General features: G+C 41.9%; 1 protein-coding gene across 4 annotated transcripts in view; it reads right to left on the bottom strand.

Annotated features, from left to right (window-relative positions):
• Positions 1-14,391, bottom strand: part of wipf2b (WAS/WASL interacting protein family, member 2b) — a 50,634-nt gene extending 36,243 nt beyond the window's left edge. Inside the window, exon 1 of one of the 4 annotated variants that reach the window (XM_078224097.1) lies at positions 14,103-14,391. The gene's annotated coding sequence lies outside the window, so the exon portion shown is untranslated. Of the gene's footprint in view, positions 1-13,538; positions 13,641-14,102 lie in introns of those variants that run through there. The other 3 variants (XM_078224098.1, XM_078224100.1, XM_078224099.1) reach the window with 3 other exon arrangements.
• Positions 14,392-14,689: the final 298 nt, after the last annotated feature.

Here is a 14,689-nt window from a genome sequence, read left to right as displayed (position 1 = left end):
TTTAAAGTGACTGGCAAAAGAACCAGAAGTGACTTGTATAAAAAAAGGTTTTACCTCAAGTTGATAGGGTTTGGAACACACTGCATTGGGCAGTGGATACCATTTCAATAGTAACCTTTCAAAGGGATTGAGATAAATTCTTGAGAGAGAAAGAAATTACAGGGATTGGGGGGTGTGGCGGGGGGAGGAAAGAGAGGGAGTGAGATGAACTGCATTGCTCTTTGAAAGAGCCAGTACATGCTCACTACTCCTCTGCTGTCCTATGATTCTATGAAAAAAATAAATCAGCATTTTGCTCTCCTTCATGGTTCACTTGACAATGAGTCTGCTGTGTGAAACGAAGCACAGAAACAGGAGGTCCCAGGTTTAATAAGGCAATGTAGCTAACGTCAACTATTGCACTACATTTGGCTCGTATCCTTTCAGCTAGCAGAATGAAAACAAGATCAGCCACTCTTGACTGTGCTATCCTGTGACTATTCATAGAATCCCTACAGTGCAGAAGGAGGCCATTCATCCCATCGAATCTGCACCAACGGAGTATCGGGCCCACCCCCCGCCTTACCCTCATAACCTCTTGCATTTGCTCCACAAATCTCCTTAATCTGGACATCTCTGAACAGTAAGGGGCAATTCAGCATGGCCAATCCACCTAACCTACACTCCTTTGGACTATGAGAATAAATTGGAGCCCCCGGAGGATACCCACGTAGATAAGGGGAGAATGTGCAAACTCCACACAGACATCCAAGGCTGGAATCGAACCTGGGTCCCTAGTGTCATGAAGCACGCAGTGCGTGCTAACCACTGTGCTGTCCCTTTTATGGGTATGAATGCTGAATAAGAATAAGGTTAAGTTGGACTATGATTGTACTGCATTCATCTCTTCTGCTTCCAAAGGGCAAATGATCTGCTGACATTCACTGCCTTGACTTGTCCATGTGCAAGATACCAGAAGGATCTATAAATAGATCCAGTAGTGGATCTATATATGTAAATAAGTCAGTGCCTGGAGTAAAGGACAGAAATTTGGGAGGGGTACAAGAGAGATCTTAAAAATAATTAATATTGTTCAAGCCCCGGGTTAGTAAATTAAAATTTCCCTTGAAATCTTGTGATTTTTCAGTTTTACAGCAATTAACACAAGCAGCATCAGTGGAGAGAGAAATAGTGTTTCAAGACAATGACATAAAAATTCATTGACCAGAAACTCCAATTCTGTTTCTCTCTCCACAGATACTGCCAGGCTTGTTGAGTATTTCAAGTATTTTCTGCTTTTATTCCAGATTTCGCCATCTGAAATATTTCACTTTTGTACACTTTTTAAATAAAACCATACAAATACCTCCAGTAGCAATCCTCCCTGCGCTTCCTTTTTCCTCAGCTACCCAATGACTCTGACTCTAAGAATTGCGACAATAACATTTTACTTTCTATTGACATGCCAACCAACCGGACTTTTATTCTCTAACCTAGATTTTTAAGGATGTCTTCCTCACACAACAGAATACAGTGAAAGTGTACATGTGGACCATGTAACTTCTTTTGCAAAATCAATCATCCTCCTTGTGCAATTCTTTGGCACAAAACAAGATTGGACACTGCACTGGATTACAACCCATGTATTGGCAATATAAATGGATGCAAAATTTGGGCGGCATGGTGGCACTGTGGTTAGCATTGCTGCCTCAGCGCCAGGGATCTGGGCTCAATTCTGGCTTTGGGTGACTGTATGGAGTTTGCACATTCTCCTTGTGTCTGCATGGGTTTCCTCCAGATGCTCTGGTTTCCTTCCACTGTCCAAAGATGGATTGGATAGGTGGATTGGCCATGGTAAATTGCCCCTTAGTGTCAGGGGGACTAGCAGAGTAAATATGTGGGGTTACGGGGATAGGGTGGGACTGTTGTCGGTGCAAACTCGATGGACTGAAAGGCCTCTTTCTGTACTGTAGGGAATCTATGACTCATACAATCATAGACTTCTACAGTATTCTATGATTCAATGATTATCATCTTGCAGGTTGGCCCTGACTTTGCTATTATAAACTCGGTTTAGAGCAGTGTGAAAGATACTAAACGTCTAGCAAAAATGTGCTCCATCTGCCTGTATGAAAATGAAATCCATGCAAGTGTTTACCCAATAGTTTACCATCCATATGATCCAATATGAAATGCATACTTCGAAGCACTGAGGTGTGGCACCTGAACCTTAACCAGTAATTCGGCTATTTGATCAAAGCAGCCATTTTCCAAGTTAAGTTCACACATTAACTTTAACAAACTCCGGGAAGCAGAGCTTCTAACTAATTGAATGTCACAGGTAATAGACAGCAATCTCCATTTCATTTCAAGGTAAAACAAAATTTACCAAGATAAAACTACTGCAATATGAAACAGGATCCTACACAAACACAAAGTTTTAAGTTTTTAAGGGTACACATTCTTCCTGCTTCCAGAATAAATCTAATATGCCAATGGAATTTTTTATTGTGAATGAATTAATTTCAGATGTTTGTGTGATTATAGAATTGCCTTTCACTTTTGGGACCATAATCAAATCTAGCCCACACTGATAACAGAATTTCTCCTGGCGGTGGATGAAAGGATCCTATGTAAAATGAGCTTCGGCATTTTCAATCTCATTCTTAGAGGCCCTGCACAACAGACCCGCATTATTTCACAACACCTAATATTTTTACAACCGGCTGGATTTTTATTAATTATCATTTTATTTATCCATTTTGTTGCCGGTTATATTGCTGGTGTGTTTTGTGCTATTGGTTGGTAAACTGGAAAGACAACTTGTTGTCTAAATGGACAGAGACTTTGGGGTGCTCCGGAACCTGGGTGTCCTTGTGCATGAGTTGCAGAAAACTGGTATGCAGGTACAGCTGGTAAGGAAAGCAAATGGAATTTTGGCATTTAAAGCTAAAGGAATAGAGTATAAAAGTAAGGAAGTATTGCTGCAGCTACACAAAACATTGGTGAGACTGCATCTAGAGTATTGTATACAGTTTAGGTCCCCTTATTTGAGGAAAGGTGCAGTGGCAATAGAGGCAGTTCAGAGGAGGTTCACTAGATTAATTCCAGAAATGAAGGGTTTGTCTTACGAATAGAAATTGAGCAGTTTAGGCCTCAAGTTTAAAAGAATTGAGGTATATATGATAAAATGTATTGTCAAAGCAGACATAGATGGATGATATCTCTTGTGGGACAATCTAGAATAAGAGGTCGCAGTTTTAGGATAAGGGGTAGCAGATTTAAAAGAGAGATGAAGGGAAACTACTTCGCTCAAAGGGTCATGAATGCTGAGACAAGGAGGAGATAGACAAGATTTTTAGTTAGTAATGGGTTGAAGGGTTATGAAGAACGGGTAAGAAAGTGGAGTTGAGGCCGGGATGAGAGCAACCATGGTCATATTTAATGGCAGAGCAGGCTCGAGTGGCTGAATTGCCTACTCCTGCTCCTAATTCTTATGTTCTTCAGTCAATTATAGGATTTTCAAGTTGATAGTTCTTTCATAATAACTGCAAAATCTGACTGCAGTGTAATTTTCACCTGATTCCACTACTCTAGCCATTATTTATCCTACACCAAATGAAAAATTATAGATGGGCAAAATAAAGTGAAAATAGAGCATCCAGGAATCAGAGGTCAAAGCAGGCATCAAACAATAAAATCAGATGCTCCCTACTGTCAGATCCAGCACTCAAAAATCAATTGATTTAACACTCAGCCCCTTGTAAAATGTCACACATATTAATCCACCATATCAGGCACAACAGATCAGATCTGAGCATGGTATTAGCTGGGCCTTTTTGGTTGAAATTTGACCACCAGGTCAAATCAACTAATAGGTCTTCAACGAAAACCTGAATACAAAATCAGTAAGCAAGACATCATGCTGTTGTTACAATCAGGATTCCAACAGTAAATGTCTACTTTTGGACTCCTGCATCAAATTTTGAGTCTTTGATTCAAGCAGCTAACGTACAGGAAAGTACAGCACAGCAATTCTAGCCCTGGGTGTCTGCCATGTTTTATATATACACAGCATCGCTTTTGCTAGAAACGTGTTGGATCATCTGTACTACACACCAGCATTTCACAATCTTTTTTTTTATACAGTCACCATGCACGCTCAGTCCAAAATCAGAGCAATCTGCCATGTCATTCCATTGCCGGTCACAAGAACGTGCCTGAGAATAACTGTGTCTCCAATCTATGCATCCTAACAACAAATCCATAATTTAACTGATGGGGAATTACTGCCATGAAGCTATACCTCACCACACCAAACACATTGTTTAGAAGGTCCTAGGATTGCACACCCAACTGCACTAAATACTAGAAGTACTTTGAGTGATTGGGCATATGGTTAGGTGTAGTGCTGCTCTCCAAATTATCTGCAGTCAATTGGCAACAAACACATCAAACCAACGCAGGCTGGCATTTTTCGTGTATAATATTACAATATTAATCCACGGTATTGCAAAGCTGCACACCATCATCAAGACAAGTGCCAGGAAACCACATTGTCTAAGTAGCAGTTTCTCCCACATACTTAAAATAGGTTATATGGATGTCATTGCACATGGCCCCACAACATTTTGCAACAAAACCACAGAGTAGCTTAGTGACAAATAATTATTTTTTTATTATAAAGTATCCTTGATGAACATTACAAAGCACAATGAAATGTGTGTTATAATGAAGGGTTTATCTGTTTTTATAATATTGCAACTACTGAGTTGTTTGCATATGCCGATTTATTGTTACAAGGTCAGCTCTAAAGATTGTGAATCAAATTTGGGATCTTTGCAATGGGTCTACTATAGAGGGTGTTTCCTTTTGAGTTATCGTGAATATGCTAATACATAAAAATTATTATATAAAATGTTCAGAATTTCTCTCACATTTATTTGGCAGGTTGGAATAAATGAACTACAATAGAACAATACTAGTTTCTTGTTCCCTTGTTTAAGCTGGTATTATAAAACTGGCTTATGCAACTGCCATAGCTTTGCAGTCTTACAACCAAAGAGGATTAATTATCTCAAATTGTTGATCCATTCATACAGGTCAGAATCCAGCCAGAATAAAAATTATCCTCAAGACCAAGGAACAAAACTAAACTACTCCATAATAATCGAATAATCTATTGTTGCATAATGTTTTTAAAGGGGTGGGGAAAAAAAATCACAGGATTTTACTAAATTGTATGAGAGAACAAGAGAAAAAAATAGATCAGGGAAAAGGTTATATTCCTCTATCAGGAAAAAGTTATTTTGCTGTTTGTGAAATCATTCTATACATCACTACAACTCATCAAAGCACGCAGCATATCAACAGAACCCTGCCATCAGTGTGTGTATGACACTGTACAACTGCACCCAGCAAGAATCAACATCTTGGAGTTAGGGGAAGAGAACTGGGTCAAGAAAAGCCAGTGATCCTATGTTATCTGAAACACACACACAGGCAACATATTTCAAAATAATAGCTTGCAATATAGACAGACAGACAATCGAGGCCCACTGAGTCTGCACTGACTCTCCAAAAGCGCATCCCACCTAGGCCCTTCCCTCTGTTCTATCCCCACAACCCCACACATTTATCATGGGCAATCCACCTAACCTGCACATCTTTAAATTCCTCCAAGCTTATTCGTTATCAATGTTATTCCTTTAATATTTCTGCTCTGTAATACATTCCAAGCATCCAGAACAAGAATCAATCCTTAAGTATTGAAAATAAGGAGAGAAAATTTGAAAAAAGGGAAAGTACTCCTACTTCAGCTACCAAATGCCTACAGGTAAGTGTACCATACATATCATGATTCACACTGCTGCCTCTCAGTTCCAGAGACCCGGGCTGAATTCCAGCCTTGGGTAACTGTGTGGCGTTTGCACATTCTCCATGTGCCCGTGTAGGTTTCCTCCAGGTGCTCAGTCCAAACGTGTGCAGGTTAGGTGGATTGGCCATGCTAAATTGCTCTTTAGTGTCCAAAGATTGATTAGCCATGATAAATGTGTGGGGTTGTGGGTTAAGGCAGGGGAGGGGGCCTGGATAGAGTGCTCTGTCAGAGAGTCAGTGTGGACTCGATGGGCTGAATGGCCTCTTCTGCACTGTAGGGATTCTAAGATGTATCTGATCAGGTTTTTTCTTGGTCAGTGCCAAATTGGTGGATTCCAGTCAAGTGACATTGCTGGGGCTATAGGTGCCCTCAAAACCTCTCAGTCAACAGTATTCCTGCCTTCAGCAAAATAGTGATATGAAATCAAAAATCAGAGATAACTGAAAGCAAGAACCAATGTGAAGATTGGGTTATAAATTTAAACAGCAAACTCAGTAATATTTGTAAATGAAGGCTCTGTGAAAAGCACAGCCCATGGACTTAAAGTACAATAAATAACATAAATCTCCTTCAACACTTCAAATGATTCCATATTCACCCTCAAAGCATCATTCTACTCCAGCAATTTCTGTATGTGCTAAATTTTGTAACATACTTGCATTACTAGGAATTGGAAAGAACGTTCCCCCAATCATACATTAGTCAAAACGTGAGAGCAAGACCCTTCCTTAATTCCCACAGTTTAGGTCATTTTGAGTTCAGGTCCTCGAAATGAACTGCCCTACCCCATATGTCCACATAAGCAAAAAGAGACCTGTGTGGTTCAGAAGGTGAAGACACTTCACTTTCTTTCCAGTTGATGGGTTTGAATTTGGCCCATTACGATGGGGGTGAAAAATTATTTTTGCTGACTGTAGTTGTATTTATAAAATGACTCTGAACATTCCTTGTGGGCGTAAACTCCTCTTATAATAGGTTTCAACTCATTCATGGGATGTGGGCGCTACTGGCTGGGCCAGCATTTATTGCCCATCCATAATTGCCCCTGAACTGAGTGGCTTGCTAGGCCATTTCAGATGGGATTTAAGAGTCAACCGCAGCTGGAGTCACATTAAAAAATGCAATAAAATAGTAATTCTCAGGGGCCAGCAAAAGTGTACAATTATCCCCCTCATCTTCCAACCAAACTGAACTATACATTTCCTTGCACTGTTGGTAGTGCAGCAAATTATTTAATTACTGCAATTTTAACTTATTGAATCAACATATAAATATGGCTATCAATCTATCACAAATACAATGTAAAAGTAATCAATAGAATTACGCTGACAACCGCCCTTCTGAAAATGTGTCATGATGACAACTGGTACACGCACAGGCACTTGTGTCTACAGACACAATGGGAAATGTGAAAGATTACCCTTTTCTGGATTATACAAGCCTGAAATTTACAAAAGCTTTAAGTGTAACCACGTAGTCATTATCCAGTTTACAAATAATCATTCAGAAAACCACCTCCTATGTCCTCAACTAACACCAAACCAGGCAGAATAAGACACTGTACCAGAACTGCTCGCCCATAGAAGATTCTGCTTTTCATTCCCTGTCTTTTTCCATAAAGTGTTATTCTGAATTCTTCCCCTCCAGAAAAGCACAGACATGCTGTGACATGGTTGCATGGACACCAAGCAAGATCTTAATACCACGCTTTGAGCAGCCATTCTAAATATCTGAAACCAAATAATAAATCTTCACATGTTTAACCGGGAGTCAGTGTAGGTCAAAGAATGGGATCTGGTGCAATTTAGGATATGGGCAGCATAGAGTTTTGGTCAATCTCAGGATTAGAGGGTAGACTGTGGGAGGTCAGCAAGAAGTGTGTTAGAATAGTCAAGTCCAAAGGAGAACATGGCATATCAGTGTCAAGCGCAAGCAAGAATAACTCTGAAACCAGAGACAAAAAAATCCTATGCCTGACCCACCACATTTTTAATCCCCCTCCCTTCCTCTTCTGCAATTTTTTTCCTCTTCAGTCACCTATCCTGCATTCTTTACAGCCATAAGGGGAGTTCACAGGACTTCTCAGAGGTTACCAGTACCCCTGCTATCAGCTTGAGATGCATCCAGCACTAATCAACCATTTAATATTCACTTTCAGAAACACCCTAAGCCTCCAATTAACTAATTTCAGATTAGTTACCAAGCTAGTTGAACCTGTACTTATTTTCATTGTGGCACTGAGTGTTCAAAGATTCAGTGCCATACCAATCCCATTGGACATTCTTTTGCAATGGTATTTACTTAGAAAAATTCAATTCAACTGTTTTAGCAATGCAACAGTTAAAAAGTTTACAAGTCAGAAGCCTTTTTCTCACAACTATGCATTAAAACTAAGTGTTAAATAGTATGGTGTTAGTGTCCATCTGTGTGGTGCTTCCTTATCATTTTAAATTACTGCTGTAATGTTCAAAGTCATGTTTCCAACCCATTAGAATTTGTATGGCTGTACAGACATCAGGTAAGCTCTAAATACTATGATTGGGTGGCCATTACTGCACGAGGCCAAATAAATGTTGGCATGTTTAAGCGTTGACAGTATATGTCAATGAAAACAGGGTTGATGGGTAATTGGTGCAACTTGGGACACAGACACAGAATTTTGGATGACCTCAGGTTTACAGAGGGTAGCAAGAGCACAAGGCCACAGTGTTTTCTGCAGATATTCCCTTTCACCTTATGTGAAAGTAATAGCGAATTGCATCCTTTTCAACAAATGATATGGATTACATTTTTGGAAGGGGTGAAACTCATAGAATCCTACAGTGCAGGAGGCCATTTGGCCCATCGAGTCTGCACCGGCCACAATCCCACCCAGCCCTATCCCCATAACCCCATGCATTTATCCTAGCTAGTCCCCCAGACACTAAGGGGCAATTTAGCATGGCCAATCCACCTAACCCGCACATCTTTGGAGTGTGGTTGGAAACCGGAGCACCCGGAGGAAACCCTCGCAGATGTGCGGAGAATGTGCAAACTCCACACAGACCATGACCCAAGCTGGAAATCGAACCTGGGTCCCTGGCGCTATGAGGCAGCAGTGCTACCCACTGTGCCACAGTGTCGCCCAATGTTGGATCAAAAATACAGATCAGAATAATCTGTGGCCAATTCTAAAACATTAAAGGTAAAAAGAGTTGGTTTCTCACCGACCCAGATTAAGAAGTGGTACAACTTGTATTAATATCCAAGTCCATTTCTCAATTAAAGCTCGAGGCCAAATTGGATACCAGTCACAGTCAGTGACCTTGGGAAGTTTATTGTCCTATTTTGCTTTAAAGTTTATGACACTGGTGTATGACTCCAGTTGCAGTAACAGTCCTCTATACCTAAACAAAGTAGGCCATATTTTGGTAAGCAGCCTGCACAGTAAGTGTGGGTGATATTTTCAGTAAAAGTCATGTTCAATCTCCATCCAGAGATTGCCCAAATCTGCCATTTTTTAGCCCTTAGTCTTAGCCGACAAGTACTTCAGACTACTATGGTACTCTCTGTCTCGACTGAAATTGGCTAGAACAACATAGGCCAGGAGTTGAACCTGGGGAATGAACACATCTCAGTTCCACAACACATTTGTCTGCAGAGCTTCAAATAATGTGTAGCTGCCTCCCAGAGAGTGCATAGAATACCCAGGACAGCTCCATTCTACCTCCTTGTGCATACTGCAGCAATGTGACCCTTACACTTGAACGAGTACTTGTTACTCGTTACCTGAAATATTGCTGTCTCATTAACGGCATTCAGCTGAGTAAGATAAAACCTAAGTGACAGTTTGCCCTTGGCACCAGTGGTCACAGCATTAAACTACTGCATCGCCAATATAACTATCTCCAATGGTATTAAGGGAACCATGAAATACACAACTTGGCTCTCTGTGGTCGGTTTTCACCGTTCACATTCGCTCATTTGATAGCTGGCTAAAGCTGCTGTGTTTACCAACTGTGGCTGTTATGTTTGTTAAGCATGTTAAATAAATTGCTTTCGGTCCAGGTACAGCTAAGTACAATCATCCTTAAAGTAATTCACTGCGACTGGTATCCAATTTGGCCTAAACAAACTTTCACTTAGAAATGGGCTTAGATATTAATGCGGGTTTAGATATTAATGCAGGCTTACATATTAATTCAAGAACAAACACTGTTTCTGTATCAATGTAGAGTTTTCTCAGACATCAACATTCTAACACTATGCTCTCCACTACCCACTCCACCCGACCCCCAAACTGGGATTGATATTGTCGTAAGCAAATACTCTACCATTCCATGATCTTGTTTGGAATACAAGACTGTCACCATGCAAATACAAAAAGTCAGGGTTCATGAAATGATCTTAAATATTGAGCTTGGCTGCCTCTGGGATTAGAGAAAGCTTTCACCAAATTTTCTCATTCGAGGCTGCTGTCTGTTTTTACTCAGCTCCCTCAGCAGGTCAAATACACTGGAGAAATGTTGATCAAACATAAAGTGGAGGATTTCCTGAACTGCCAGTGGTGGAAAGGCAGATTAGCAACTGCTGTTGCAATTCCCAGTCTGAATTAGTTGATCTCGGTTGGAATGTTCTGACAGGTGTGGCAACTGCATTCAGCAACCCCCCCCCCCCCCCCCCCCCCCACCCCACCCCGAGCAAGGGAGGTGAAAATGCAATTGCTACAGATCACTAGTCAGTAAGTCGTGTCGAAATTGCACGCATGAATGTCGAGGAAGAACAAGATCAGGTTCAGCTGAGAAACTCCCATGTTCAAATAGCTTTGCAACATTTATACTTTTGAATTCAATGAACAACAACCATTTGGATAGGGCACTCGAGGGCTGCCCTGTATAATCATATTGCAGAACAAGACAGCATCTTCATTAGAGAAAACTGAATAAAATGTTCCAATCTTCACCCCATTTAGCATATAGAAATATTAGTATTAGCTTTCTTAGGTGTTACTTGGAACATGATGATAGTGCTGGTGATATTGATACAACACATGTATTAGTACAGCTTGCCCAAGTCTGCCAGTTTTTATACAGAATGCATACCAGCATGAGTTTCCAGGCCTCATGTAATTGTGAAGTGGGTGTATTAGTACTGCAAAGTCACCGCAGAGGACTACCACACAATGTATAATCAAGGGAGTGAATGAACAGTGCATTTCCTAGGTTGCTCCCAGTAGTCAAATAGCGTGCATCAAAGCTCAGCCCTTCCCCCACACTGTGTACATACTGGAGTGAATCTGTATTATTTTGTACTGTACTGACAGGTTGGAGTTTGGTAGGGACGTTGCACAATCAGGCTACTGCTCTTCATTCCTCGCCCCATTGCATTGATGTGAAATCACTGCCCATTCTTTCTGAATCTACAACATAGATTTTTATCCAGGCCCCAGTCAATATTTCACACATTGCGTCTCTTCAGTCACAATTACTGTATATTAGTGGTGAGATATCAGAACCGTATCTGAATTTCCTATTCCTGACCCAATTATAATATCCTTATTGACATCCCAGTCATGAGTAGACCAAGTGCAGTCTAACAAGTCGAGTATCTTGGTTTAGATATTTCAGTTATCTGCATCTTTAACAAGATGGCAACCAGAAAGCAGGCTTAAGTTCTTGACTGACAAAGGGTCTGTGGTTGAGCTTTGATTGTGGTAGAAAGGTCCAATCAGTGACAGAAAGCAAGGGATGCAATCCGTTGCTCAGATCAGGCATGTGTCTTTACCCAAGCCCTTCATATAACAACCCTTGGATGAAGTAGTGGATAATAAATCCAATGTGCAACACTGGGCTTGGATATTGAGATCAAAATAGTTCTACACATTACAAACTGTCATTCATATGCCTTTCCATCACACTTAAGGCAGCCATTCAAAATATACGCAATGTCACGACAATGCTGAGGAAACTCTTAAACATGACAGGAGGCATTGCCCAGAGACTGATAATGAGCATTTATCCCGGATTCAGTGCCTATTGAGATTGGGTTATAGGGAAACAGGCATCTACTTCCAAAGATGTGTACCTCCAACTGGTTGAACCATGCTGCAGCCCATGGTCATGTATGGGCAGGAAGATAAGAACAAAGTACTCATACTTCATGGAAAACTGCGATCACCATGGTGCCAATGAGCTACACTTGTTATCTGCTGTCAGCCTGCAAGTGCTGAAACTTGCAGTTCACAGTTGTCCAATGACTGTCTAGTTTCTATCTATTTGAGAGTTAGGACTAAACATAGTACAAGCAGGATCGTTTTGGCCCCAAGATGATATAACTCTTAATCGAAGGCTGAACCTGAGTCACTCTATGACCCTAGTCAGAAACCTGAGCCAGACAGATCCTCAATAATCTAGGGCACTGCTAACAAATGACCAGCCAGCCTGACTACCCTGGAGGGGTAGAGCTGAGATTTGTCCCTTTCAACCCCAGATAAATCTGCAACTCAATGATCTCACAAGTTCAGTGGTCCTTATTGGGTAAGCTGTCAGATGCTGTACAGCATAGTTTTAGCTCGTTAAAATTTTAATCAGGATACATATGATTATACACTTACTTTTACATACTGCAATTCATTAATCAATTGTACCTACACTGTTGATATACCAATGGTGCAGTACACCCCAGATTAATCTGCTCCATATGATTTCACTCTAAGTTTAATTGTGATAATGCACAATTCCTCAGATGTATCTGAGTTTTCTGTTTATAAGTTGGATAACTGCTGGATGAAAAGGTTTCATCTAAAGCACATGGGAATATTTAGCAGGATTCTTCTTTTGATTATACCAATACTGTCTCCTGGATTGTTTAATACACCTAACTACAGAATTATTAAACAGATATTTCCACTCTCCATTTGTTAATCCCTGTTAGTTTTTAAGCTAAATTTAACTTTGTTAACACACTGGATCCAATCAAGGTCAAATTAACAGTTCAATCATCTGCCAGTATCTAAAATATTTCTAATATCTCCAAAGAAAAAAGTGAAGACAGTTCTCTGCTCATTGTCAAATTTCAAAACAGATGACATAGGTGTATATAATTTGAGTCTGTCACACACCCATGGACCAGGAAAGATGATCCTGGCATTGATTGTTAGAATTGCAAAGCCTAGATGGCACAGGTGACCATACTTTCAAAGTCAAGATCGCCATCAAGCCTAATAAAAAAAATCTGAGGAATCCTCTAACCTATTCTGAACATTTCCCAGTAAATTAGAATACAGAAATCACAGAATCCCTACGGTGCAGGAGGCCATTCGTCCCTTCAAGTCTGCACCAACTCTCTGACAGGCCCTATCCCCGTAACCCCATGTATTTACCCCACTAGTCCCCCTAACCTACACATCTTGCAACACCAAGGGACAATTTAGCATGACCAATTCATCTGAATTGCACATCTTTGGACTGTAGGAGGAAACCAACGCAGGCATGGGGAGTTGTGCGCAAACTCCACACTGCCAGTCACCCAAGGCCAGAATTGAACCTGGGTCCCTGGCACTGTGAGGCAGCAGTGCTAACCACTGTGAGGCAGCAATCCTAACCACTGTGCCGCCCCAAAAGTAAACGTAAGAATAATCAACATGTGTCAAACCAACTGCAAACAAGCACGATACACAAAAGGGGGGTCAGAAACACCTCACCCCTAAAATGAGTAGGATCCAACAGATATAAGTTGTCAAATCAGGGGACTGGAGATTTAGATTTGTACTTCTCTGTCTCTCCCTCCTTCCTTTATCCTCTTTGTCCACATTGTAAAAGAGAAAAGATTAGATTCAGGAAAATGAAACAATTCGTCCTATCAATTACAGGAGTGCTGCATTGAGTTGCCACCACCCGAAATGTTATCTGAAACACACATTATACACCTGTATCACTAACTAATGCCCCCCTCCCATTTGTGAGGGGGGAACTTCCCCCAAACACTGGGTCTGTGCCAGAGCCTGAGACCCTGTTGCTGAAGGCAATAGCACCCAGCCACCATTCTCAGCTGACTTAAAATTCCTCCCCCTCTGAATTCCATTTGGATTTAAGATGTGTGTGTTTTTCCCTCTCTCTGATGTGAGGTTGTCCTTTCAGGAATGTCAATGCTGCAAATGTGGCCCCCACCCCCCCACCCAGAATCAACACAGGTTCACACCTCCTCACAGCAGCACTAGGCCCCGAGTCCGGGGACTGAGTTTGATGCCCTCTCCGGCTTGGCTTACCTTTCTCTGTTTCCCCCACCCCCCCCCAACTGGTCACATACCCTGGCGCCGGCTGGGGTTTGTTATTGATGGTGGTGGGGGGGAAAGGTGGAGGGAGACGAGGTGGGGGGGGGATGGGGGAGGCGGAGGGTTTAACTTGCTTTCCGATCGGGGCCCGCCACCCCTCCGAACTCCTCGCTCGCTGAAGCCTCCTCCTCCGCCGCCGCTGCCAACTTTTTCCTCATCAACAAACCCGGAAATTTTCTCTCTCTCTCTCTGTCTCTCCCTCACTCACTCACACCAGCGTCCCACAAAATGGCGGCCGCGGGCGTCAGCCTGGGCACGCAGCACGGCCGACGTGCGCGCTCACTGCGCGCATGTCCGCGCGGGAGGGGCGCGCTCACGCGTCCACCGCGTATGTGCGTGCGCGTCCAACCCCCCCCGGCAACACCGCCCCCTTGCGCCCCGGAGGAATCAATGAAAAAGACACTGTCTTTATTGAGTTCATAGAATCCCTCCACAGTGTAGAAAGAGGCCATTTAGCCTGTACCGACACAGCACGGTAACACAGTGGTTAGCACTGCTGCTTCACAGCTCCATGGGACCCG

This window comes from Mustelus asterias, chromosome 11, assembly GCF_964213995.1.
Source record: "Mustelus asterias chromosome 11, sMusAst1.hap1.1, whole genome shotgun sequence".
Classification (NCBI taxonomy): Eukaryota; Metazoa; Chordata; class Chondrichthyes; order Carcharhiniformes; family Triakidae; genus Mustelus; species Mustelus asterias.
This window is presented reverse-complemented; position numbering and strand designations above follow the sequence as displayed.